Source organism: Ambystoma mexicanum (genome assembly GCF_040938575.1).
Source record: "Ambystoma mexicanum isolate Mex_15411 chromosome 12 unlocalized genomic scaffold, UKY_AmexF1_1 Mex_chr12_unloc.1, whole genome shotgun sequence".
In the NCBI taxonomy this organism is placed as follows: domain Eukaryota; kingdom Metazoa; phylum Chordata; class Amphibia; order Caudata; family Ambystomatidae; genus Ambystoma; species Ambystoma mexicanum.
Window position 1 is genome coordinate 14115874 of NW_027182322.1, and position 26868 is coordinate 14142741.

The following is a 26868-nucleotide window of genomic DNA, read 5'->3' on the forward strand; positions in this document are numbered from 1 at the left end:
AAAACTTCGATCATCCCTTAATGTACGCAAGTTGATTATCATCGGGCTCTGTGGCACAATGGACAGCGCGTTGGACTTCTAAGTGAATTGGCAAAGTCATTCAAAGGTTGTGGGTTCGAATCCCACCAGAGTTGAATTTTTTACTTTCTTATTCAAACAAGGAACATTATGCATGTGAGGAAAGTTTATTTTTGGCCGATGCTTTAATCCTAGTATTTGACCCAAGTTGAACCTATGTATCTAATACAGCATGCAACTGAATCGAAAGCAGTCTGCCTTCCATAGCAACAGGAACATATTGCTCATAAGCAATACAACATTACTGCCACAAACTTGGCACTTTCCTAATGTATCCTTCCTTCAGAAACATTGTCTTTATAATAGCTGTAAATGAGATAGACCAAAAACACGACACCCTACACTCAGACATTTGTTTCTAGCGACATATAAAGTAAAATCTTCTTTCAAAGATATTTATGGTATATTCTCTTTGTGTTTTTGTATTGTTAACCAATTGTATGTCTGCACTTTTTATCCAGTTCTTTTTTATTAAGGTATGGAATTGTTGTCCAAACCAATTCACTTGGCAAGAAAATACTGTAACACCCTATTCTCTGAATTTCTCCCCAAGCGAACAAAGGTGCAGTTCAAGGTTTCACAAAGAAGTGTGATTCTTGCTACAGACATTTTATGTTTCAGAAAACAATCATTCTTTCATGTATCCCAGAAGGCTTGATAATGTGATGTGAAGTAAACACTGGATTGACAAAACTTCGATCATCCCTTACTGTACGCAAGTGGATTTTTATCTGGCTCTGTGGCGCAATGGATAGCGCGTTGGACTTCTAAGTGAATTTGCAAAGTCATTCAAAGGTTGTGGGTTTGAATCCCACCAGAGTCGCATTTTTTACTTTCTTATTCAAACAAGGAACATTATGCATGTGAGGAATGTCTATTTTTGGCCGATGCTTTAATCTTAGTATTTGACCCAAGTTGAACCTATGTATCTAATACAGCATGCAACTGAATCAAAAGCAGTCCGCCTTCCATTGCAACAGGAACATATTGCTGATAAGCAATAAAACATTACTGCCAGAAACCTGGCACTTTCCTAATGTATCCTTCCTTCAGAAACATGGTCTTTATAACAGCTGTAAATGAGATAGACCAAAAACACGACACCCTACACTCAGACATTTGTTTCTAGCGACATATAAAGTAAAATCTTCTTTCAAAGCTATTTATGGTATATTCTCTTTGTGTTTTTGTATTGTTAACCAATTGTATGTCTGCACTTTTTATCCAGTTCTTTTTTATTAAGGTATGGAATTGTTGTCCAAACGTATTCAGTTTGCAAGAAAATACGGTAATACCCTATTCTCCGAATTCATCCCTAAAGGAACAAAGGTGTAGTTCAAGGTTTCACCCAGAAGTGTGATTCTTCTACAGACATTTTATGTTTCAGAAAACAATTATTGTTTCTTGTATCACAGAAGGCTTGATAATATGATGTGAAGTAAACACTGGATTGACAAAACTTCGATCATCCCTTACTGTACTCAAGTGGATTTTCATCTGGCTCTGTGGCGCAATGGATAGCGCGTTGGACTTCTAAGTGAATTGGCAAAGTCATTCAAAGGTTGTGGGTTCGAATCCCACCAGAGTCGCATTTTTTACTTTCTTATTCAAACAAGGAACATTATGCATGTGAGGAATGTTTATTTTTGGCCGATGCTTTAATCTTAGTATTTGACCCAAGTTGAACCTATGTATCTAATACAGCATGCAACTGAATCAAAAGCAGTCTGCCTTCCATTGCAACAGGAACATATTGCTCATAAGCAATACAACATCACTGCCAGAAACTTGGCACTTTTCTAATGTATCCTTCCTTCAGAAACATTGTCTTTATAATAGCTGTAAATGAGATAGACCAAAAACACGACACCCTACACTCAGACATTTGTTTCTAGCGACATATAAAGTAAAATCTTCTTTCAAAGCTATTTATGGTATATTCTCTTTGTGTTTTTGTATTGTTAACAATTGTATGTCTGCACTTTTTATCCAGTTCTTTTTTATTAAGGTATGGAATTGTTGTCCAAACCAATTCACTTGGCAAGAAAATACTGTAATACCCTATTCTCTGAATTTCTCCCCAAGCGAACAAAGGTGCAGTTCAAGGTTTCACCCCGAACTGTGATTCTTGCTACAGACATTTTATGTTTCAGAAAACAATCATTCTTTCATGTATCCCAGAAGGCTTGACAATATGATGTGAAGTAAACACTGGATTGACAAAACTTCGATCATCCCTTACTGTACGAAAGTGGATTTTTATCTGGCTCTGTGGCGCAATGGATAGCGCATTGGACTTCTAAGTGAATTGGCAAAGTCATTTAAAGGTTGTGGGTTCGAATCCCACCAGAGTCGAATTTTTTACTTTCTTATTCAAACAAGGAACATTATGCATGTGAGGAATGTTTATTTTTGGCCGATGCTTTAATCTTAGTATTTGACCCAAGTTGAACCTATGTATCTAATACAGCATGCAACTGAATCGAAAGCAGTCTGCCTTCCATTGCAACAGGAACATATTGCTCATAAGCAATACAACATTACTGCCACAAACTTGGCACTTTCCTAAAGTATCCTTCCTTCAGAAACATTGTCTTTATAATAGCTGTAAATGAGATAGACCAAAAACACGACACCCTACACTCAGACATTTGTTTCTAGCGACATATAAAGTAAAATCTTCTTTCAAAGCTATTTATGGTATATTCTCTTTGTGTTTTTGTATTGTTAACCAATTGTATGTCTGCACTTTTTATCCAGTTCTTTTTTATTAAGGTATGGAATTGTTGTCCAAACCAATTCACTTGGCAAGAAAATACTGTAATACCCTATTCTCTGAATTTCTCCCCAAGCGAACAAAGGTGCAGTTCAAGGTTTCACAAAGAAGTGTGATTCTTGCTACAGACATTTTATGTTTCAGAAAACAATCATTCTTTCATGTATCCCAGAAGGCTTGATAATGTGATGTGAAGTAAACACTGGATTGACAAAACTTCGATCATCCCTTACTGTACGCAAGTGGATTTTTATCTGGCTCTGTGGCGCAATGGATAGCGCGTTGGACTTCTAAGTGAATTTGCAAAGTCATTCAAAGGTTGTGGGTTTGAATCCCACCAGAGTCACATTTTTTACTTTCTTATTCAAACAAGGAACATTATGCATGTGAGGAATGTCTATTTTTGGCCGATGCTTTAATCTTAGTATTTGACCCAAGTTGAACCTATGTATCTAATACAGCATGCAACTGAATCAAAAGCAGTCTGCCTTCCATTGCAACAGGAACATATTGCTCATAAGCAATACAACATCACTGCCAGAAACTTTGCACTTTCCTAATGTATCCTTCCTTCAGAAACATTGTCTTTATAATAGCTGTAAATGAGATAGACCAAAAACACGACACCCTACACTCAGACATTTGTTTCTAGCGACATATAAAGTAAAATCTTCTTTCAAAGCTATTTATGGTATATTCTCTTTGTGTTTTTGTATTGTTAACCAATTGTATGGCTGCACTTTTTATCCAGTTCTTTTCTATTAAGGTATGGAATTGTTGTCCAAACGTATTCAGTTTACAAGAAAATACAGTAATACCCTATTCTCCGAATTTATCCCTAAAGGAACAAAGGTGTAGTTCAAGGTTTCACCCAGAAGTGTGATTCTTCTACAGACATTTTATGTTTCAGAAAACAATTATTCTTTCTTGTATTCCAGAAGGCTTGATAATATGATGTGAAGTAAACACTGGATTGACAAAACTTCGATCATCCCTTAATGTATGCAAGTGGATTTTTATCTGGCTCTGTGGCGCAATGGATAGTGCATTGGACTTCTAAGTGAAGTGGCAAAGTCATTCAAAGGTTGTGGGTTCGAATCCCACCAGAGTCGCATTTTTTACTTTCTTATTCAAACAAGGAACATTATGCATGTGAGGAATGTTTATTTTTGGCCGATGCTTTAATCTTAGTATTTGACCCAAGTTGAACCTATGTATCTAATACAGCATGCAACTGAATCAAAGGCAGTCTGCCTTCCATTGCAACAGGAACATATTGCTCATAAGCAATACAACATTACTGCCACAAACTTGGCACTTTCCTAATGTATCCTTCCTTCAGAAACATTGTCTTTATAATAGCTGTAAATGAGATAGACCAAAAACACGACACCCTACACTCAGACATTTGTTTCTAGCGACATATAAAGTAAAATCTTCTTTCAAAGCTATTTATGGTATATTCTCTTTGTGTTTTTGTATTGTTAACCAATTGTATGTCTGCACTTTTTATCCAGTTCTTTTTTATTAAGGTATGGAATTGTTGTCCAAACCTATTCACTTGGCAAGAAAATACTGTAATACCCTATTCTCTGAATTTCTCCCCAAGCGAACAAAGGTGCAGTTCAAGGTTTCACCCAGAAGTGTGATTCTTCTACAGACATTTTATGTTTCAGAAAACAATTATTCTTTCTTGTATCCCAGAAGGCTTGATAATATGATGTGAAGTAAACACTGGATTGACAAAACTTCGATCATCCCTTAATGTACGCAAGTTGATTATCATCGGGCTCTGTGGCACAATGGATAGCGCGTTGGACTTCTAAGTGAATTGGCAAAGTCATTCAAAGGTTGTGGGTTCGAATCCCACCAGAGTTGAATTTTTTACTTTCTTATTCAAACAAGGAACATTATGCATGTGAGGAAAGTTTATTTTTGGCCGATGCTTTAATCCTAGTATTTGACCCAAGTTGAACCTATGTATCTAATACAGCATGCAACTGAATCGAAAGCAGTCTGCCTTCCATTGCAACAGGAACATATTGCTCATAAGCAATACAACATTACTGCCACAAACTTGGCACTTTCCTAATGTATCCTTCCTTCAGAAACATTGTCTTTATAATAGCTGTAAATGAGATAGACCAAAAACACGACACCCTACACTCAGACATTTGTTTCTAGCGACATATAAAGTAAAATCTTCTTTCAAAGCTATTTATGGTATATTCTCTTTGTGTTTTTGTATTGTTAACCAATTGTATGTCTGCACTTTTTATCCAGTTCTTTTTTATTAAGGTATGGAATTGTTGTCCAAACCAATTCACTTGGCAAGAAAATACTGTAATACCCTATTCTCTGAATTTCTCCCCAAGCGAACAAAGGTGCAGTTCAAGGTTTCACAAAGAAGTGTGATTCTTGCTACAGACATTTTATGTTTCAGAAAACAATCATTCTTTCATGTATCCCAGAAGGCTTGATAATGTGATGTGAAGTAAACACTGGATTGACAAAACTTCGATCATCCCTTACTGTACGCAAGTGGATTTTTATCTGGCTCTGTGGCGCAATGGATAGCGCGTTGGACTTCTAAGTGAATTTGCAAAGTCATTCAAAGGTTGTGGGTTTGAATCCCACCAGAGTCGCATTTTTTACTTTCTTATTCAAAAAAGGAACATTATGCATGTGAGGAATGTCTATTTTTGGCCGATGCTTTAATCTTAGTATTTGACCCAAGTTGAACCTATGTATCTAATACAGCATGCAACTGAATCAAAAGCAGTCCGCCTTCCATTGCAACAGGAACATATTGCTGATAAGCAATAAAACATTACTGCCAGAAACCTGGCACTTTCCTAATGTATCCTTCCTTCAGAAACATGGTCTTTATAACAGCTGTAAATGAGATAGACCAAAAACACGACACCCTACACTCAGACATTTGTTTCTAGCGACATATAAAGTAAAATCTTCTTTCAAAGCTATTTATGGTATATTCTCTTTGTGTTTTTGTATTGTTAACCAATTGTATGTCTGCACTTTTTATCCAGTTCTTTTTTATTAAGGTATGGAATTGTTGTCCAAACGTATTCAGTTTGCAAGAAAATACGGTAATACCCTATTCTCCGAATTCATCCCTAAAGGAACAAAGGTGTAGTTCAAGGTTTCACCCAGAAGTGTGATTCTTCTACAGACATTTTATGTTTCAGAAAACAATTATTGTTTCTTGTATCACAGAAGGCTTGATAATATGATGTGAAGTAAACACTGGATTGACAAAACTTCGATCATCCCTTACTGTACTCAAGTGGATTTTCATCTGGCTCTGTGGCGCAATGGATAGCGCGTTGGACTTCTAAGTGAATTGGCAAAGTCATTCAAAGGTTGTGGATTCGAATCCCACCAGAGTCGCATTTTTTACTTTCTTATTCAAACAAGGAACATTATGCATGTGAGGAATGTTTATTTTTGGCCGATGCTTTAATCTTAGTATTTGACCCAAGTTGAACCTATGTATCTAATACAGCATGCAACTGAATCAAAAGCAGTCTGCCTTCCATTGCAACAGGAACATATTGCTCATAAGCAATACAACATCACTGCCAGAAACTTGGCACTTTTCTAATGTATCCTTCCTTCAGAAACCTTGTCTTTATAATAGCTGTAAATGAGATAGACCAAAAACACGACACCCTACACTCAGACATTTGTTTCTAGCGACATATAAAGTAAAATCTTCTTTCAAAGCTATTTATGGTATATTCTCTTTGTGTTTTTGTATTGTTAACAATTGTATGTCTGCACTTTTTATCCAGTTCTTTTTTATTAAGGTATGGAATTGTTGTCCAAACCAATTCACTTGGCAAGAAAATACTGTAATACCCTATTCTCTGAATTTCTCCCCAAGCGAACAAAGGTGCAGTTCAAGGTTTCACCCCGAACTGTGATTCTTGCTACAGACATTTTATGTTTCAGAGAACAATCATTCTTTCATGTATCCCAGAAGGCTTGACAATATGATGTGAAGTAAACACTGGATTGACAAAACTTCGATCATCCCTTACTGTACGAAAGTGGATTTTTATCTGGCTCTGTGGCGCAATGGATAGCGCATTGGACTTCTAAGTGAATTGGCAAAGTCATTTTTAAGGTTGTGGGTTCGAATCCCACCAGAGTCGAATTTTTTACTTTCTTATTCAAACAAGGAACATTATGCATGTGAGGAATGTTTATTTTTGGCCGATGCTTTAATCTTAGTATTTGACCCAAGTTGAACCTATGTATCTAATACAGCATGCAACTGAATCGAAAGCAGTCTGCCTTCCATTGCAACAGGAACATATTGCTCATAAGCAATACAACATTACTGCCACAAACTTGGCACTTTCCTAATGTATCCTTCCTTCAGAAACATTGTCTTTATAATAGCTGTAAATGAGATAGACCAAAAACACGACACCCTACACTCAGACATTTGTTTCTAGCGACATATAAAGTAAAATCTTGTTTCAAAGCTATTTATGGTATATTCTCTTTGTGTTTTTGTATTGTTAACCAATTGTATGTCTGCACTTTTTATCCAGTTCTTTTTTATTAAGGTATGGAATTGTTGTCCAAACCAATTCACTTGGCAAGAAAATACTGTAATACCCTATTCTCTGAATTTCTCCCCAAGCGAACAAAGGTGCAGTTCAAGGTTTCACAAAGAAGTGTGATTCTTGCTACAGACATTTTATGTTTCAGAAAACAATCATTCTTTCATGTATCCCAGAAGGCTTGATAATGTGATGTGAAGTAAACACTGGATTGACAAAACTTCGATCATCCCTTACTGTACGCAAGTGGATTTTTATCTGGCTCAGTGGCGCAATGGATAGCGCGTTGGACTTCTAAGTGAATTTGCAAAGTCATTCAAAGGTTGTGGGTTTGAATCCCACCAGAGTCGCATTTTTTACTTTCTTATTCAAACAAGGAACATTATGCATATGAGGAATGTCTATTTTTGGCCGATGCTTTAATCTTAGTATTTGACCCAAGTTGAACCTATGTATCTAATACAGCATGCAACTGAATCAAAAGCAGTCTGCCTTCCATTGCAACAGGAACATATTGCTCATAAGCAATACAACATCACTGCCAGAAACTTTGCACTTTCCTAATGTATCCTTCCTTCAGAAACATTGTCTTTATAATAGCTGTAAATGAGATAGACCAAAAACACGACACCCTACACTCAGACATTTGTTTCTAGCGACATATAAAGTAAAATCTTCTTTCAAAGCTATTTATGGTATATTCTCTTTGTGTTTTTGTATTGTTAACCAATTGTATGGCTGCACTTTTTATCCAGTTCTTTTCTATTAAGGTATGGAATTGTTGTCCAAACGTATTCAGTTTACAAGAAAATACAGTAATACCCTATTCTCCGAATTTATCCCTAAAGGAACAAAGGTGTAGTTCAAGGTTTCACCCAGAAGTGTGATTCTTCTACAGACATTTTATGTTTCAGAAAACAATTATTCTTTCTTGTATTCCAGAAGGCTTGATAATATGATGTGAAGTAAACACTGGATTGACAAAACTTCGATCATCCCTTAATGTATGCAAGTGGATTTTTATCTGGCTCTGTGGCGCAATGGATAGCGCATTGGACTTCTAAGTGAAGTGGCAAAGTCATTCAAAGGTTGTGGGTTCGAATCCCACCAGAGTCGCATTTTTTACTTTCTTATTCAAACAAGGAACATTATGCATGTGAGGAATGTTTATTTTTGGCCGATGCTTTAATCTTAGTATTTGACCCAAGTTGAACCTATGTATCTAATACAGCATGCAACTGAATCAAAGGCAGTCTGCCTTCCATTGCAACAGGAACATATTGCTCATAAGCAATACAACATTACTGCCACAAACTTGGCACTTTCCTAATGTATCCTTCCTTCAGAAACATTGTCTTTATAATAGCTGTAAATGAGATAGACCAAAAACACGACACCCTACACTCAGACATTTGTTTCTAGCGACATATAAAGTAAAATCTTCTTTCAAAGCTATTTATGGTATATTCTCTTTGTGTTTTTGTATTGTTAACCAATTGTATGTCTGCACTTTTTATCCAGTTCTTTTTTATTAAGGTATGGAATTGTTGTCCAAACCTATTCACTTGGCAAGAAAATACTGTAATACCCTATTCTCTGAATTTCTCCCCAAGCGAACAAAGGTGCAGTTCAAGGTTTCACAAAGAAGTGTGATTCTTGCTACAGACATTTTATGTTTCAGAAAACAATCATTCTTTCATGTATCCCAGAAGGCTTGATAATGTGATGTGAAGTAAACACTGGATTGACAAAACTTCGGTCATCCCTTACTGTACGCAAGTGGATTTTTATCTGGCTCTGTGGCGCAATGGATAGCGCGTTGGACTTCTAAGTGAATTTGCAAAGTCATTCAAAGGTTGTGGGTTTGAATCCCACCAGAGTCGCATTTTTTACTTTCTTATTCAAACAAGGAACATTATGCATGTGAGGAATGTCTATTTTTGGCCGATGCTTTAATCTTAGTATTTGACCCAAGTTGAACCTATGTATCTAATACAGCATGCAACTGAATCAAAAGCAGTCTGCCTTCCATTGCAACAGGAACATATTGCTCATAAGCAATACAACATCACTGCCAGAAACTTTGCACTTTCCTAATGTATCCTTCCTTCAGAAACATTGTCTTTATAATAGCTGTAAATGAGATAGACCAAAAACACAACACCCTACACTCAGACATTTGTTTCTAGCGACATATAAAGTAAAATATTCTTTCAAAGCTATTTATGGTATATTCTCTTTGTGTTTTTGTATTGTTAACCAATTGTATGGCTGCACTTTTTATCCAGTTCTTTTTTATTAAGGTATGGAATTGTTGTCCAAACGTATTCAGTTTGCAAGAAAATACAGTAATACCCTATTCTCCGAATTTATCCCTAAAGGAACAAAGGTGTAGTTCAAGGTTTCACCCAGAAGTGTGATTCTTCTACAGACATTTTATGTTTCAGAAAACAATTATTCTTTCTTGTATCCCAGAAGGCTTGATAATATGATGTGAAGTAAACACTGGATTGACAAAACTTCGATCATCCCTTAATGTACGCAAGTTGATTATCATCGGGCTCTGTGGCACAATGGATAGCGCGTTGGACTTCTAAGTGAATTGGCAAAGTCATTCAAAGGTTGTGGGTTCGAATCCCACCATAGTTGAATTTTTTACTTTCTTATTCAAACAAGGAACATTATGCATGTGAGGAAAGTTTATTTTTGGCCGATGCTTTAATCCTAGTATTTGACCCAAGTTGAACCTATGTATCTAATACAGCATGCAACTGAATCAAAAGCAGTCCGCCTTCCATTGCAACAGGAACATATTGCTGATAAGCAATAAAACTTTACTGCCAGAAACTTGGCACTTTCCTAATGTATCCTTCCTTCAGAAACATGGTCTTTATAACAGCTGTAAATGAGATAGACCAAAAACACGACACCCTACACTCAGACATTTGTTTATAGCGACATATAAAGTAAAATCTTCTTTCAAAGCTATTTATGGTATATTCTCTTTGTGTTTTTGTATTGTTAACCAATTGTATGTCTGCACTTTTTATCCAGTTCTTTTTTATTAAGGTATGGAATTGTTGTCCAAACCAATTCACTTGGCAAGAAAATACTGTAATACCCTATTCTCTGAATTTCTCCCCAAGCGAACAAAGGTGCAGTTCAAGGTTTCACAAAGAAGTGTGATTCTTGCTACAGACATTTTATGTTTCAGAAAACAATCATTCTTTCATGTATCCCAGAAGGCTTGATAATGTGATGTGAAGTAAACACTGGATTGACAAAACTTCGATCATCCCTTACTGTACGCAAGTGGATTTTTATCTGGCTCTGTGGCGCAATGGATAGCGCGTTGGACTTCTAAGTGAATTTGCAAAGTCATTCAAAGGTTGTGGGTTTGAATCCCACCAGAGTCGCATTTTTTACTTTCTTATTCAAACAAGGAACATTATGCATGTGAGGAATGTCTATTTTTGGCCGATGCTTTAATCTTAGTATTTGACCCAAGTTGAACCTATGTATCTAATACAGCATGCAACTGAATCAAAAGCAGTCCGCCTTCCATTGCAACAGGAACATATTGCTGATAAGCAATAAAACATTACTGCCAGAAACCTGGCACTTTCCTAATGTATCCTTCCTTCAGAAACATGGTCTTTATAACAGCTGTAAATGAGATAGACCAAAAACACGACACCCTACACTCAGACATTTGTTTCTAGCGACATATAAAGTAAAATCTTCTTTCAAAGCTATTTATGGTATATTCTCTTTGTGTTTTTGTATTGTTAACCAATTGTATGTCTGCACTTTTTATCCAGTTCTTTTTTATTAAGGTATGGAATTGTTGTCCAAACGTATTCAGTTTGCAAGAAAATACGGTAATACCCTATTCTCCGAATTCATCCCTAAAGGAACAAAGGTGTAGTTCAAGGTTTCACCCAGAAGTGTGATTCTTCTACAGACATTTTATGTTTCAGAAAACAATTATTGTTTCTTGTATCACAGAAGGCTTGATAATATGATGTGAAGTAAACACTGGATTGACAAAACTTCGATCATCCCTTACTGTACTCAAGTGGATTTTCATCTGGCTCTGTGGCGCAATGGATAGCGCGTTGGACTTCTAAGTGAATTGGCAAAGTCATTCAAAGGTTGTGGGTTCGAATCCCACCAGAGTCGCATTTTTTACTTTCTTATTCAAACAAGGAACATTATGCATGTGAGGAATGTTTATTTTTGGCCGATGCTTTAATCTTAGTATTTGACCCAAGTTGAACCTATGTATCTAATACAGCATGCAACTGAATCAAAAGCAGTCTGCCTTCCATTGCAACAGGAACATATTGCTCATAAGCAATACAACATCACTGCCAGAAACTTGGCACTTTTCTAATGTATCCTTCCTTCAGAAACCTTGTCTTTATAATAGCTGTAAATGAGATAGACCAAAAACACGACACCCTACACTCAGACATTTGTTTCTAGCGACATATAAAGTAAAATCTTCTTTCAAAGCTATTTATGGTATATTCTCTTTGTGTTTTTGTATTGTTAACAATTGTATGTCTGCACTTTTTATCCAGTTCTTTTTTATTAAGGTATGGAATTGTTGTCCAAACCAATTCACTTGGCAAGAAAATACTGTAATACCCTATTCTCTGAATTTCTCCCCAAGCGAACAAAGGTGCAGTTCAAGGTTTCACCCCGAACTGTGATTCTTGCTACAGACATTTTATGTTTCAGAAAACAATCATTCTTTCATGTATCCCAGAAGGCTTGACAATATGATGTGAAGTAAACACTGGATTGACAAAACTTCGATCATCCCTTACTGTACGAAAGTGGATTTTTATCTGGCTCTGTGGCGCAATGGATAGCGCATTGGACTTCTAAGTGAATTGGCAAAGTCATTTTTAAGGTTGTGGGTTCGAATCCCACCAGAGTCGAATTTTTTACTTTCTTATTCAAACAAGGAACATTATGCATGTGAGGAATGTTTATTTTTGGCCGATGCTTTAATCTTAGTATTTGACCCAAGTTGAACCTATGTATCTAATACAGCATGCAACTGAATCGAAAGCAGTCTGCCTTCCATTGCAACAGGAACATATTGCTCATAAGCAATACAACATTACTGCCACAAACTTGGCACTTTCCTAATGTATCCTTCCTTCAGAAACATTGTCTTTATAATAGCTGTAAATGAGATAGACCAAAAACACGACACCCTACACTCAGACATTTGTTTCTAGCGACATATAAAGTAAAATCTTCTTTCAAAGCTATTTATGGTATATTCTCTTTGTGTTTTTGTATTGTTAACCAATTGTATGTCTGCACTTTTTATCCAGTTCTTTTTTATTAAGGTATGGAATTGTTGTCCAAACCAATTCACTTGGCAAGAAAATACTGTAATACCCTATTCTCTGAATTTCTCCCCAAGCGAACAAAGGTGCAGTTCAAGGTTTCACAAAGAAGTGTGATTCTTGCTACAGACATTTTATGTTTCAGAAAACAATCATTCTTTCATGTATCCCAGAAGGCTTGATAATGTGATGTGAAGTAAACACTGGATTGACAAAACTTCGATCATCCCTTACTGTACGCAAGTGGATTTTTATCTGGCTCTGTGGCGCAATGGATAGCGCGTTGGACTTCTAAGTGAATTTGCAAAGTCATTCAAAGGTTGTGGGTTTGAATCCCACCAGAGTCGCATTTTTTACTTTCTTATTCAAAAAAGGAACATTATGCATGTGAGGAATGTCTATTTTTGGCCGATGCTTTAATCTTAGTATTTGACCCAAGTTGAACCTATGTATCTAATACAGCATGCAACTGAATCAAAAGCAGTCCGCCTTCCATTGCAACAGGAACATATTGCTGATAAGCAATAAAACATTACTGCCAGAAACCTGGCACTTTCCTAATGTATCCTTCCTTCAGAAACATGGTCTTTATAACAGCTGTAAATGAGATAGACCAAAAACACGACACCCTACACTCAGACATTTGTTTCTAGCGACATATAAAGTAAAATCTTCTTTCAAAGCTATTTATGGTATATTCTCTTTGTGTTTTTGTATTGTTAACCAATTGTATGTCTGCACTTTTTATCCAGTTCTTTTTTATTAAGGTATGGAATTGTTGTCCAAACGTATTCAGTTTGCAAGAAAATACGGTAATACCCTATTCTCCGAATTCATCCCTAAAGGAACAAAGGTGTAGTTCAAGGTTTCACCCAGAAGTGTGATTCTTCTACAGACATTTTATGTTTCAGAAAACAATTATTGTTTCTTGTATCACAGAAGGCTTGATAATATGATGTGAAGTAAACACTGGATTGACAAAACTTCGATCATCCCTTACTGTACTCAAGTGGATTTTCATCTGGCTCTGTGGCGCAATGGATAGCGCGTTGGACTTCTAAGTGAATTGGCAAAGTCATTCAAAGGTTGTGGATTCGAATCCCACCAGAGTCGCATTTTTTACTTTCTTATTCAAACAAGGAACATTATGCATGTGAGGAATGTTTATTTTTGGCCGATGCTTTAATCTTAGTATTTGACCCAAGTTGAACCTATGTATCTAATACAGCATGCAACTGAATCAAAAGCAGTCTGCCTTCCATTGCAACAGGAACATATTGCTCATAAGCAATACAACATCACTGCCAGAAACTTGGCACTTTTCTAATGTATCCTTCCTTCAGAAACCTTGTCTTTATAATAGCTGTAAATGAGATAGACCAAAAACACGACACCCTACACTCAGACATTTGTTTCTAGCGACATATAAAGTAAAATCTTCTTTCAAAGCTATTTATGGTATATTCTCTTTGTGTTTTTGTATTGTTAACAATTGTATGTCTGCACTTTTTATCCAGTTCTTTTTTATTAAGGTATGGAATTGTTGTCCAAACCAATTCACTTGGCAAGAAAATACTGTAATACCCTATTCTCTGAATTTCTCCCCAAGCGAACAAAGGTGCAGTTCAAGGTTTCACCCCGAACTGTGATTCTTGCTACAGACATTTTATGTTTCAGAGAACAATCATTCTTTCATGTATCCCAGAAGGCTTGACAATATGATGTGAAGTAAACACTGGATTGACAAAACTTCGATCATCCCTTACTGTACGAAAGTGGATTTTTATCTGGCTCTGTGGCGCAATGGATAGCGCATTGGACTTCTAAGTGAATTGGCAAAGTCATTTTTAAGGTTGTGGGTTCGAATCCCACCAGAGTCGAATTTTTTACTTTCTTATTCAAACAAGGAACATTATGCATGTGAGGAATGTTTATTTTTGGCCGATGCTTTAATCTTAGTATTTGACCCAAGTTGAACCTATGTATCTAATACAGCATGCAACTGAATCGAAAGCAGTCTGCCTTCCATTGCAACAGGAACATATTGCTCATAAGCAATACAACATTACTGCCACAAACTTGGCACTTTCCTAATGTATCCTTCCTTCAGAAACATTGTCTTTATAATAGCTGTAAATGAGATAGACCAAAAACACGACACCCTACACTCAGACATTTGTTTCTAGCGACATATAAAGTAAAATCTTGTTTCAAAGCTATTTATGGTATATTCTCTTTGTGTTTTTGTATTGTTAACCAATTGTATGTCTGCACTTTTTATCCAGTTCTTTTTTATTAAGGTATGGAATTGTTGTCCAAACCAATTCACTTGGCAAGAAAATACTGTAATACCCTATTCTCTGAATTTCTCCCCAAGCGAACAAAGGTGCAGTTCAAGGTTTCACAAAGAAGTGTGATTCTTGCTACAGACATTTTATGTTTCAGAAAACAATCATTCTTTCATGTATCCCAGAAGGCTTGATAATGTGATGTGAAGTAAACACTGGATTGACAAAACTTCGATCATCCCTTACTGTACGCAAGTGGATTTTTATCTGGCTCAGTGGCGCAATGGATAGCGCGTTGGACTTCTAAGTGAATTTGCAAAGTCATTCAAAGGTTGTGGGTTTGAATCCCACCAGAGTCGCATTTTTTACTTTCTTATTCAAACAAGGAACATTATGCATATGAGGAATGTCTATTTTTGGCCGATGCTTTAATCTTAGTATTTGACCCAAGTTGAACCTATGTATCTAATACAGCATGCAACTGAATCAAAAGCAGTCTGCCTTCCATTGCAACAGGAACATATTGCTCATAAGCAATACAACATCACTGCCAGAAACTTTGCACTTTCCTAATGTATCCTTCCTTCAGAAACATTGTCTTTATAATAGCTGTAAATGAGATAGACCAAAAACACGACACCCTACACTCAGACATTTGTTTCTAGCGACATATAAAGTAAAATCTTCTTTCAAAGCTATTTATGGTATATTCTCTTTGTGTTTTTGTATTGTTAACCAATTGTATGGCTGCACTTTTTATCCAGTTCTTTTCTATTAAGGTATGGAATTGTTGTCCAAACGTATTCAGTTTACAAGAAAATACAGTAATACCCTATTCTCCGAATTTATCCCTAAAGGAACAAAGGTGTAGTTCAAGGTTTCACCCAGAAGTGTGATTCTTCTACAGACATTTTATGTTTCAGAAAACAATTATTCTTTCTTGTATTCCAGAAGGCTTGATAATATGATGTGAAGTAAACACTGGATTGACAAAACTTCGATCATCCCTTAATGTATGCAAGTGGATTTTTATCTGGCTCTGTGGCGCAATGGATAGCGCATTGGACTTCTAAGTGAAGTGGCAAAGTCATTCAAAGGTTGTGGGTTCGAATCCCACCAGAGTCGCATTTTTTACTTTCTTATTCAAACAAGGAACATTATGCATGTGAGGAATGTTTATTTTTGGCCGATGCTTTAATCTTAGTATTTGACCCAAGTTGAACCTATGTATCTAATACAGCATGCAACTGAATCAAAGGCAGTCTGCCTTCCATTGCAACAGGAACATATTGCTCATAAGCAATACAACATTACTGCCACAAACTTGGCACTTTCCTAATGTATCCTTCCTTCAGAAACATTGTCTTTATAATAGCTGTAAATGAGATAGACCAAAAACACGACACCCTACACTCAGACATTTGTTTCTAGCGACATATAAAGTAAAATCTTCTTTCAAAGCTATTTATGGTATATTCTCTTTGTGTTTTTGTATTGTTAACCAATTGTATGTCTGCACTTTTTATCCAGTTCTTTTTTATTAAGGTATGGAATTGTTGTCCAAACCTATTCACTTGGCAAGAAAATACTGTAATACCCTATTCTCTGAATTTCTCCCCAAGCGAACAAAGGTGCAGTTCAAGGTTTCACAAAGAAGTGTGATTCTTGCTACAGACATTTTATGTTTCAGAAAACAATCATTCTTTCATGTATCCCAGAAGGCTTGATAATGTGATGTGAAGTAAACACTGGATTGACAAAACTTCGGTCATCCCTTACTGTACGCAAGTGGATTTTTATCTGGCTCTGTGGCGCAATGGATAGCGCGTTGGACTTCTAAGTGAATTTGCAAAGTCATTCAAAGGTTGTGGGTTTGAATCCCACCAGAGTCGCATTTTTTACTTTCTTATTCAAACAAGGAACATTATGCATGTGAGGAATGTCTATTTTTGGCCGATGCTTTAATCTTAGTATTTGACCCAAGTTGAACCTATGTATCTAATACAGCATGCAACTGAATCAAAAGCAGTCTGCCTTCCATTGCAACAGGAACATATTGCTCATAAGCAATACAACATCACTGCCAGAAACTTTGCACTTTCCTAATGTATCCTTCCTTCAGAAACATTGTCTTTATAATAGCTGTAAATGAGATAGACCAAAAACACAACACCCTACACTCAGACATTTGTTTCTAGCGACATATAAAGTAAAATATTCTTTCAAAGCTATTTATGGTATATTCTCTTTGTGTTTTTGTATTGTTAACCAATTGTATGGCTGCACTTTTTATCCAGTTCTTTTTTATTAAGGTATGGAATTGTTGTCCAAACGTATTCAGTTTGCAAGAAAATACAGTAATACCCTATTCTCCGAATTTATCCCTAAAGGAACAAAGGTGTAGTTCAAGGTTTCACCCAGAAGTGTGATTCTTCTACAGACATTTTATGTTTCAGAAAACAATTATTCTTTCTTGTATCCCAGAAGGCTTGATAATATGATGTGAAGTAAACACTGGATTGACAAAACTTCGATCATCCCTTAATGTACGCAAGTTGATTATCATCGGGCTCTGTGGCACAATGGATAGCGCGTTGGACTTCTAAGTGAATTGGCAAAGTCATTCAAAGGTTGTGGGTTCGAATCCCACCATAGTTGAATTTTTTACTTTCTTATTCAAACAAGGAACATTATGCATGTGAGGAAAGTTTATTTTTGGCCGATGCTTTAATCCTAGTATTTGACCCAAGTTGAACCTATGTATCTAATACAGCATGCAACTGAATCAAAAGCAGTCCGCCTTCCATTGCAACAGGAACATATTGCTGATAAGCAATAAAACTTTACTGCCAGAAACTTGGCACTTTCCTAATGTATCCTTCCTTCAGAAACATGGTCTTTATAACAGCTGTAAATGAGATAGACCAAAAACACGACACCCTACACTCAGACATTTGTTTATAGCGACATATAAAGTAAAATCTTCTTTCAAAGCTATTTATGGTATATTCTCTTTGTGTTTTTGTATTGTTAACCAATTGTATGTCTGCACTTTTTATCCAGTTCTTTTTTATTAAGGTATGGAATTGTTGTCCAAACCAATTCACTTGGCAAGAAAATACTGTAATACCCTATTCTCTGAATTTCTCCCCAAGCGAACAAAGGTGCAGTTCAAGGTTTCACAAAGAAGTGTGATTCTTGCTACAGACATTTTATGTTTCAGAAAACAATCATTCTTTCATGTATCCCAGAAGGCTTGATAATGTGATGTGAAGTAAACACTGGATTGACAAAACTTCGATCATCCCTTACTGTACGCAAGTGGATTTTTATCTGGCTCTGTGGCGCAATGGATAGCGCGTTGGACTTCTAAGTGAATTTGCAAAGTCATTCAAAGGTTGTGGGTTTGAATCCCACCAGAGTCGCATTTTTTACTTTCTTATTCAAACAAGGAACATTATGCATGTGAGGAATGTCTATTTTTGGCCGATGCTTTAATCTTAGTATTTGACCCAAGTTGAACCTATGTATCTAATACAGCATGCAACTGAATCAAAAGCAGTCCGCCTTCCATTGCAACAGGAACATATTGCTGATAAGCAATAAAACATTACTGCCAGAAACCTGGCACTTTCCTAATGTATCCTTCCTTCAGAAACATGGTCTTTATAACAGCTGTAAATGAGATAGACCAAAAACACGACACCCTACACTCAGACATTTGTTTCTAGCGACATATAAAGTAAAATCTTCTTTCAAAGCTATTTATGGTATATTCTCTTTGTGTTTTTGTATTGTTAACCAATTGTATGTCTGCACTTTTTATCCAGTTCTTTTTTATTAAGGTATGGAATTGTTGTCCAAACGTATTCAGTTTGCAAGAAAATACGGTAATACCCTATTCTCCGAATTCATCCCTAAAGGAACAAAGGTGTAGTTCAAGGTTTCACCCAGAAGTGTGATTCTTCTACAGACATTTTATGTTTCAGAAAACAATTATTGTTTCTTGTATCACAGAAGGCTTGATAATATGATGTGAAGTAAACACTGGATTGACAAAACTTCGATCATCCCTTACTGTACTCAAGTGGATTTTCATCTGGCTCTGTGGCGCAATGGATAGCGCGTTGGACTTCTAAGTGAATTGGCAAAGTCATTCAAAGGTTGTGGGTTCGAATCCCACCAGAGTCGCATTTTTTACTTTCTTATTCAAACAAGGAACATTATGCATGTGAGGAATGTTTATTTTTGGCCGATGCTTTAATCTTAGTATTTGACCCAAGTTGAACCTATGTATCTAATACAGCATGCAACTGAATCAAAAGCAGTCTGCCTTCCATTGCAACAGGAACATATTGCTCATAAGCAATACAACATCACTGCCAGAAACTTGGCACTTTTCTAATGTATCCTTCCTTCAGAAACCTTGTCTTTATAATAGCTGTAAATGAGATAGACCAAAAACACGACACCCTACACTCAGACATTTGTTTCTAGCGACATATAAAGTAAAATCTTCTTTCAAAGCTATTTATGGTATATTCTCTTTGTGTTTTTGTATTGTTAACAATTGTATGTCTGCACTTTTTATCCAGTTCTTTTTTATTAAGGTATGGAATTGTTGTCCAAACCAATTCACTTGGCAAGAAAATACTGTAATACCCTATTCTCTGAATTTCTCCCCAAGCGAACAAAGGTGCAGTTCAAGGTTTCACCCCGAACTGTGATTCTTGCTACAGACATTTTATGTTTCAGAAAACAATCATTCTTTCATGTATCCCAGAAGGCTTGACAATATGATGTGAAGTAAACACTGGATTGACAAAACTTCGATCATCCCTTACTGTACGAAAGTGGATTTTTATCTGGCTCTGTGGCGCAATGGATAGCGCATTGGACTTCTAAGTGAATTGGCAAAGTCATTTTTAAGGTTGTGGGTTCGAATCCCACCAGAGTCGAATTTTTTACTTTCTTATTCAAACAAGGAACATTATGCATGTGAGGAATGTTTATTTTTGGCCGATGCTTTAATCTTAGTATTTGACCCAAGTTGAACCTATGTATCTAATACAGCATGCAACTGAATCGAAAGCAGTCTGCCTTCCATTGCAACAGGAACATATTGCTCATAAGCAATACAACATTACTGCCACAAACTTGGCACTTTCCTAATGTATCCTTCCTTCAGAAACATTGTCTTTATAATAGCTGTAAATGAGATAGACCAAAAACACGACACCCTACACTCAGACATTTGTTTCTAGCGACATATAAAGTAAAATCTTGTTTCAAAGCTATTTATGGTATATTCTCTTTGTGTTTTTGTATTGTTAACCAATTGTATGTCTGCACTTTTTATCCAGTTCTTTTTTATTAAGGTATGGAATTGTTGTCCAAACCAATTCACTTGGCAAGAAAATACTGTAATACCCTATTCTCTGAATTTCTCCCCAAGCGAACAAAGGTGCAGTTCAAGGTTTCACAAAGAAGTGTGATTCTTGCTACAGACATTTTATGTTTCAGAAAACAATCATTCTTTCATGTATCCCAGAAGGCTTGATAATGTGATGTGAAGTAAACACTGGATTGACAAAACTTCGATCATCCCTTACTGTACGCAAGTGGATTTTTATCTGGCTCAGTGGCGCAATGGATAGCGCGTTGGACTTCTAAGTGAATTTGCAAAGTCATTCAAAGGTTGTGGGTTTGAATCCCACCAGAGTCGCATTTTTTACTTTCTTATTCAAACAAGGAACATTATGCATATGAGGAATGTCTATTTTTGGCCGATGCTTTAATCTTAGTATTTGACCCAAGTTGAACCTATGTATCTAATACAGCATGCAACTGAATCAAAAGCAGTCTGCCTTCCATTGCAACAGGAACATATTGCTCATAAGCAATACAACATCACTGCCAGAAACTTTGCACTTTCCTAATGTATCCTTCCTTCAGAAACATTGTCTTTATAATAGCTGTAAATGAGATAGACCAAAAACACGACACCCTACACTCAGACATTTGTTTCTAGCGACATATAAAGTAAAATCTTCTTTCAAAGCTATTTATGGTATATTCTCTTTGTGTTTTTGTATTGTTAACCAATTGTATGGCTGCACTTTTTATCCAGTTCTTTTCTATTAAGGTATGGAATTGTTGTCCAAACGTATTCAGTTTACAAGAAAATACAGTAATACCCTATTCTCCGAATTTATCCCTAAAGGAACAAAGGTGTAGTTCAAGGTTTCACCCAGAAGTGTGATTCTTCTACAGACATTTTATGTTTCAGAAAACAATTATTCTTTCTTGTATTCCAGAAGGCTTGATAATATGATGTGAAGTAAACACTGGATTGACAAAACTTCGATCATCCCTTAATGTATGCAAGTGGATTTTTATCTGGCTCTGTGGCGCAATGGATAGCGCATTGGACTTCTAAGTGAAGTGGCAAAGTCATTCAAAGGTTGTGGGTTCGAATCCCACCAGAGTCGCATTTTTTACTTTCTTATTCAAACAAGGAACATTATGCATGTGAGGAATGTTTATTTTTGGCCGATGCTTTAATCTTAGTATTTGACCCAAGTTGAACCTATGTATCTAATACAGCATGCAACTGAATCAAAGGCAGTCTGCCTTCCATTGCAACAGGAACATATTGCTCATAAGCAATACAACATTACTGCCACAAACTTGGCACTTTCCTAATGTATCCTTCCTTCAGAAACATTGTCTTTATAATAGCTGTAAATGAGATAGACCAAAAACACGACACCCTACACTCAGACATTTGTTTCTAGCGACATATAAAGTAAAATCTTCTTTCAAAGCTATTTATGGTATATTCTCTTTGTGTTTTTGTATTGTTAACCAATTGTATGTCTGCACTTTTTATCCAGTTCTTTTTTATTAAGGTATGGAATTGTTGTCCAAACCTATTCACTTGGCAAGAAAATACTGTAATACCCTATTCTCTGAATTTCTCCCCAAGCGAACAAAGGTGCAGTTCAAGGTTTCACAAAGAAGTGTGATTCTTGCTACAGACATTTTATGTTTCAGAAAACAATCATTCTTTCATGTATCCCAGAAGGCTTGATAATGTGATGTGAAGTAAACACTGGATTGACAAAACTTCGGTCATCCCTTACTGTACGCAAGTGGATTTTTATCTGGCTCTGTGGCGCAATGGATAGCGCGTTGGACTTCTAAGTGAATTTGCAAAGTCATTCAAAGGTTGTGGGTTTGAATCCCACCAGAGTCGCATTTTTTACTTTCTTATTCAAACAAGGAACATTATGCATGTGAGGAATGTCTATTTTTGGCCGATGCTTTAATCTTAGTATTTGACCCAAGTTGAACCTATGTATCTAATACAGCATGCAACTGAATCAAAAGCAGTCTGCCTTCCATTGCAACAGGAACATATTGCTCATAAGCAATACAACATCACTGCCAGAAACTTTGCACTTTCCTAATGTATCCTTCCTTCAGAAACATTGTCTTTATAATAGCTGTAAATGAGATAGACCAAAAACACAACACCCTACACTCAGACATTTGTTTCTAGCGACATATAAAGTAAAATATTCTTTCAAAGCTATTTATGGTATATTCTCTTTGTGTTTTTGTATTGTTAACCAATTGTATGGCTGCACTTTTTATCCAGTTCTTTTTTATTAAGGTATGGAATTGTTGTCCAAACGTATTCAGTTTGCAAGAAAATACAGTAATACCCTATTCTCCGAATTTATCCCTAAAGGAACAAAGGTGTAGTTCAAGGTTTCACCCAGAAGTGTGATTCTTCTACAGACATTTTATGTTTCAGAAAACAATTATTCTTTCTTGTATCCCAGAAGGCTTGATAATATGATGTGAAGTAAACACTGGATTGACAAAACTTCGATCATCCCTTAATGTACGCAAGTTGATTATCATCGGGCTCTGTGGCACAATGGATAGCGCGTTGGACTTCTAAGTGAATTGGCAAAGTCATTCAAAGGTTGTGGGTTCGAATCCCACCATAGTTGAATTTTTTACTTTCTTATTCAAACAAGGAACATTATGCATGTGAGGAAAGTTTATTTTTGGCCGATGCTTTAATCCTAGTATTTGACCCAAGTTGAACCTATGTATCTAATACAGCATGCAACTGAATCAAAAGCAGTCCGCCTTCCATTGCAACAGGAACATATTGCTGATAAGCAATAAAACTTTACTGCCAGAAACTTGGCACTTTCCTAATGTATCCTTCCTTCAGAAACATGGTCTTTATAACAGCTGTAAATGAGATAGACCAAAAACACGACACCCTACACTCAGACATTTGTTTATAGCGACATATAAAGTAAAATCTTCTTTCAAAGCTATTTATGGTATATTCTCTTTGTGTTTTTGTATTGTTAACCAATTGTATGTCTGCACTTTTTATCCAGTTCTTTTTTATTAAGGTATGGAATTGTTGTCCAAACCAATTCACTTGGCAAGAAAATACTGTAATACCCTATTCTCTGAATTTCTCCCCAAGCGAACAAAGGTGCAGTTCAAGGTTTCACAAAGAAGTGTGATTCTTGCTACAGACATTTTATGTTTCAGAAAACAATCATTCTTTCATGTATCCCAGAAGGCTTGATAATGTGATGTGAAGTAAACACTGGATTGACAAAACTTCGATCATCCCTTACTGTACGCAAGTGGATTTTTATCTGGCTCTGTGGCGCAATGGATAGCGCGTTGGACTTCTAAGTGAATTTGCAAAGTCATTCAAAGGTTGTGGGTTTGAATCCCACCAGAGTCGCATTTTTTACTTTCTTATTCAAACAAGGAACATTATGCATGTGAGGAATGTCTATTTTTGGCCGATGCTTTAATCTTAGTATTTGACCCAAGTTGAACCTATGTATCTAATACAGCATGCAACTGAATCAAAAGCAGTCCGCCTTCCATTGCAACAGGAACATATTGCTGATAAGCAATAAAACATTACTGCCAGAAACCTGGCACTTTCCTAATGTATCCTTCCTTCAGAAACATGGTCTTTATAACAGCTGTAAATGAGATAGACCAAAAACACGACACCCTACACTCAGACATTTGTTTCTAGCGACATATAAAGTAAAATCTTCTTTCAAAGCTATTTATGGTATATTCTCTTTGTGTTTTTGTATTGTTAACCAATTGTATGTCTGCACTTTTTATCCAGTTCTTTTTTATTAAGGTATGGAATTGTTGTCCAAACGTATTCAGTTTGCAAGAAAATACGGTAATACCCTATTCTCCGAATTCATCCCTAAAGGAACAAAGGTGTAGTTCAAGGTTTCACCCAGAAGTGTGATTCTTCTACAGACATTTTATGTTTCAGAAAACAATTATTGTTTCTTGTATCACAGAAGGCTTGATAATATGATGTGAAGTAAACACTGGATTGACAAAACTTCGATCATCCCTTACTGTACTCAAGTGGATTTTCATCTGGCTCTGTGGCGCAATGGATAGCGCGTTGGACTTCTAAGTGAATTGGCAAAGTCATTCAAAGGTTGTGGGTTCGAATCCCACCAGAGTCGCATTTTTTACTTTCTTATTCAAACAAGGAACATTATGCATGTGAGGAATGTTTATTTTTGGCCGATGCTTTAATCTTAGTATTTGACCCAAGTTGAACCTATGTATCTAATACAGCATGCAACTGAATCAAAAGCAGTCTGCCTTCCATTGCAACAGGAACATATTGCTCATAAGCAATACAACATCACTGCCAGAAACTTGGCACTTTTCTAATGTATCCTTCCTTCAGAAACATTGTCTTTATAATAGCTGTAAATGAGATAGACCAAAAACACGACACCCTACACTCAGACATTTGTTTCTAGCGACATATAAAGTAAAATCTTCTTTCAAAGCTATTTATGGTATATTCTCTTTGTGTTTTTGTATTGTTAACAATTGTATGTCTGCACTTTTTATCCAGTTCTTTTTTATTAAGGTATGGAATTGTTGTCCAAACCAATTCACTTGGCAAGAAAATACTGTAATACCCTATTCTCTGAATTTCTCCCCAAGCGAACAAAGGTGCAGTTCAAGGTTTCACCCCGAACTGTGATTCTTGCTACAGACATTTTATGTTTCAGAAAACAATCATTCTTTCATGTATCCCAGAAGGCTTGACAATATGATGTGAAGTAAACACTGGATTGACAAAACTTCGATCATCCCTTACTGTACGAAAGTGGATTTTTATCTGGCTCTGTGGCGCAATGGATAGCGCATTGGACTTCTAAGTGAATTGGCAAAGTCATTTAAAGGTTGTGGGTTCGAATCCCACCAGAGTCGAATTTTTTACTTTCTTATTCAAACAAGGAACATTATGCATGTGAGGAATGTTTATTTTTGGCCGATGCTTTAATCTTAGTATTTGACCCAAGTTGAACCTATGTATCTAATACAGCATGCAACTGAATCGAAAGCAGTCTGCCTTCCATTGCAACAGGAACATATTGCTCATAAGCAATACAACATTACTGCCACAAACTTGGCACTTTCCTAAAGTATCCTTCCTTCAGAAACATTGTCTTTATAATAGCTGTAAATGAGATAGACCAAAAACACGACACCCTACACTCAGACATTTGTTTCTAGCGACATATAAAGTAAAATCTTCTTTCAAAGCTATTTATGGTATATTCTCTTTGTGTTTTTGTATTGTTAACCAATTGTATGTCTGCACTTTTTATCCAGTTCTTTTTTATTAAGGTATGGAATTGTTGTCCAAACCAATTCACTTGGCAAGAAAATACTGTAATACCCTATTCTCTGAATTTCTCCCCAAGCGAACAAAGGTGCAGTTCAAGGTTTCACAAAGAAGTGTGATTCTTGCTACAGACATTTTATGTTTCAGAAAACAATCATTCTTTCATGTATCCCAGAAGGCTTGATAATGTGATGTGAAGTAAACACTGGATTGACAAAACTTCGATCATCCCTTACTGTACGCAAGTGGATTTTTATCTGGCTCTGTGGCGCAATGGATAGCGCGTTGGACTTCTAAGTGAATTTGCAAAGTCATTCAAAGGTTGTGGGTTTGAATCCCACCAGAGTCGCATTTTTTACTTTCTTATTCAAACAAGGAACATTATGAATGTGAGGAATGTCTATTTTTGGCCGATGCTTTAATCTTAGTATTTGACCCAAGTTGAACCTATGTATCTAATACAGCATGCAACTGAATCAAAAGCAGTCCGCCTTCCATTGCAACAGGAACATATTGCTGATAAGCAATAAAACATTACTGCCAGAAACCTGGCACTTTCCTAATGTATCCTTCCTTCAGAAACATGGTCTTTATAACAGCTGTAAATGAGATAGACCAAAAACACGACACCCTACACTCAGACATTTGTTTCTAGCGACATATAAAGTAAAATCTTCTTTCAAAGCTATTTATGGTATATTCTCTTTGTGTTTTTGTATTGTTAACCAATTGTATGTCTGCACTTTTTATCCAGTTCTTTTTTATTAAGGTATGGAATTGTTGTCCAAACGTATTCAGTTTGCAAGAAAATACGGTAATACCCTATTCTCCGAATTCATCCCTAAAGGAACAAAGGTGTAGTTCAAGGTTTCACCCAGAAGTGTGATTCTTCTACAGACATTTTATGTTTCAGAAAACAATTATTGTTTCTTGTATCACAGAAGGCTTGATAATATGATGTGAAGTAAACACTGGATTGACAAAACTTCGATCATCCCTTACTGTACTCAAGTGGATTTTC

The 26868-nt window shown here is 36.2% G+C and overlaps 20 non-coding genes across 20 annotated transcripts; all 20 read left to right on the plus strand.

The window, feature by feature from the left end:
• The first annotated feature begins 811 nt into the window (after positions 1 to 811).
• On the plus strand, positions 812 to 901 carry TRNAR-UCU (transfer RNA arginine (anticodon UCU)). Its single transcript is given in 2 exon segments — positions 812 to 848; positions 866 to 901. It is a non-coding gene; the product is annotated as a tRNA-Arg (tRNA).
• Positions 902 to 1577: 676 nt separating this feature from the next.
• TRNAR-UCU (transfer RNA arginine (anticodon UCU)) lies at positions 1578 to 1667 on the plus strand. The gene is given in 2 exon segments: positions 1578 to 1614; positions 1632 to 1667. It is a non-coding gene; the product is annotated as a tRNA-Arg (tRNA).
• A 676-nt stretch (positions 1668 to 2343) lies between these two features.
• Positions 2344 to 2433, plus strand: TRNAR-UCU (transfer RNA arginine (anticodon UCU)). The gene is given in 2 exon segments: positions 2344 to 2380; positions 2398 to 2433. It is a non-coding gene; the product is annotated as a tRNA-Arg (tRNA).
• Positions 2434 to 3110: 677 nt separating this feature from the next.
• On the plus strand, positions 3111 to 3200 carry TRNAR-UCU (transfer RNA arginine (anticodon UCU)). The gene is given in 2 exon segments: positions 3111 to 3147; positions 3165 to 3200. It is a non-coding gene; the product is annotated as a tRNA-Arg (tRNA).
• A 2209-nt stretch (positions 3201 to 5409) lies between these two features.
• Positions 5410 to 5499, plus strand: TRNAR-UCU (transfer RNA arginine (anticodon UCU)). The gene is given in 2 exon segments: positions 5410 to 5446; positions 5464 to 5499. It is a non-coding gene; the product is annotated as a tRNA-Arg (tRNA).
• Positions 5500 to 8475: 2976 nt separating this feature from the next.
• TRNAR-UCU (transfer RNA arginine (anticodon UCU)) lies at positions 8476 to 8565 on the plus strand. Its single transcript is given in 2 exon segments — positions 8476 to 8512; positions 8530 to 8565. It is a non-coding gene; the product is annotated as a tRNA-Arg (tRNA).
• Positions 8566 to 9242: 677 nt separating this feature from the next.
• TRNAR-UCU (transfer RNA arginine (anticodon UCU)) lies at positions 9243 to 9332 on the plus strand. Its single transcript is given in 2 exon segments — positions 9243 to 9279; positions 9297 to 9332. It is a non-coding gene; the product is annotated as a tRNA-Arg (tRNA).
• Positions 9333 to 10775: 1443 nt separating this feature from the next.
• On the plus strand, positions 10776 to 10865 carry TRNAR-UCU (transfer RNA arginine (anticodon UCU)). The gene is given in 2 exon segments: positions 10776 to 10812; positions 10830 to 10865. It is a non-coding gene; the product is annotated as a tRNA-Arg (tRNA).
• Positions 10866 to 11541: 676 nt separating this feature from the next.
• Positions 11542 to 11631, plus strand: TRNAR-UCU (transfer RNA arginine (anticodon UCU)). The gene is given in 2 exon segments: positions 11542 to 11578; positions 11596 to 11631. It is a non-coding gene; the product is annotated as a tRNA-Arg (tRNA).
• Positions 11632 to 13075: 1444 nt separating this feature from the next.
• Positions 13076 to 13165, plus strand: TRNAR-UCU (transfer RNA arginine (anticodon UCU)). Its single transcript is given in 2 exon segments — positions 13076 to 13112; positions 13130 to 13165. It is a non-coding gene; the product is annotated as a tRNA-Arg (tRNA).
• A 2976-nt stretch (positions 13166 to 16141) lies between these two features.
• TRNAR-UCU (transfer RNA arginine (anticodon UCU)) lies at positions 16142 to 16231 on the plus strand. Its single transcript is given in 2 exon segments — positions 16142 to 16178; positions 16196 to 16231. It is a non-coding gene; the product is annotated as a tRNA-Arg (tRNA).
• A 677-nt stretch (positions 16232 to 16908) lies between these two features.
• On the plus strand, positions 16909 to 16998 carry TRNAR-UCU (transfer RNA arginine (anticodon UCU)). The gene is given in 2 exon segments: positions 16909 to 16945; positions 16963 to 16998. It is a non-coding gene; the product is annotated as a tRNA-Arg (tRNA).
• Positions 16999 to 18441: 1443 nt separating this feature from the next.
• TRNAR-UCU (transfer RNA arginine (anticodon UCU)) lies at positions 18442 to 18531 on the plus strand. Its single transcript is given in 2 exon segments — positions 18442 to 18478; positions 18496 to 18531. It is a non-coding gene; the product is annotated as a tRNA-Arg (tRNA).
• Positions 18532 to 19207: 676 nt separating this feature from the next.
• Positions 19208 to 19297, plus strand: TRNAR-UCU (transfer RNA arginine (anticodon UCU)). The gene is given in 2 exon segments: positions 19208 to 19244; positions 19262 to 19297. It is a non-coding gene; the product is annotated as a tRNA-Arg (tRNA).
• A 2210-nt stretch (positions 19298 to 21507) lies between these two features.
• TRNAR-UCU (transfer RNA arginine (anticodon UCU)) lies at positions 21508 to 21597 on the plus strand. Its single transcript is given in 2 exon segments — positions 21508 to 21544; positions 21562 to 21597. It is a non-coding gene; the product is annotated as a tRNA-Arg (tRNA).
• Positions 21598 to 22274: 677 nt separating this feature from the next.
• Positions 22275 to 22364, plus strand: TRNAR-UCU (transfer RNA arginine (anticodon UCU)). Its single transcript is given in 2 exon segments — positions 22275 to 22311; positions 22329 to 22364. It is a non-coding gene; the product is annotated as a tRNA-Arg (tRNA).
• A 1443-nt stretch (positions 22365 to 23807) lies between these two features.
• Positions 23808 to 23897, plus strand: TRNAR-UCU (transfer RNA arginine (anticodon UCU)). Its single transcript is given in 2 exon segments — positions 23808 to 23844; positions 23862 to 23897. It is a non-coding gene; the product is annotated as a tRNA-Arg (tRNA).
• Positions 23898 to 24573: 676 nt separating this feature from the next.
• Positions 24574 to 24663, plus strand: TRNAR-UCU (transfer RNA arginine (anticodon UCU)). The gene is given in 2 exon segments: positions 24574 to 24610; positions 24628 to 24663. It is a non-coding gene; the product is annotated as a tRNA-Arg (tRNA).
• Positions 24664 to 25339: 676 nt separating this feature from the next.
• TRNAR-UCU (transfer RNA arginine (anticodon UCU)) lies at positions 25340 to 25429 on the plus strand. The gene is given in 2 exon segments: positions 25340 to 25376; positions 25394 to 25429. It is a non-coding gene; the product is annotated as a tRNA-Arg (tRNA).
• Positions 25430 to 26106: 677 nt separating this feature from the next.
• Positions 26107 to 26196, plus strand: TRNAR-UCU (transfer RNA arginine (anticodon UCU)). Its single transcript is given in 2 exon segments — positions 26107 to 26143; positions 26161 to 26196. It is a non-coding gene; the product is annotated as a tRNA-Arg (tRNA).
• The last annotated feature ends 672 nt before the right edge of the window (positions 26197 to 26868 follow it).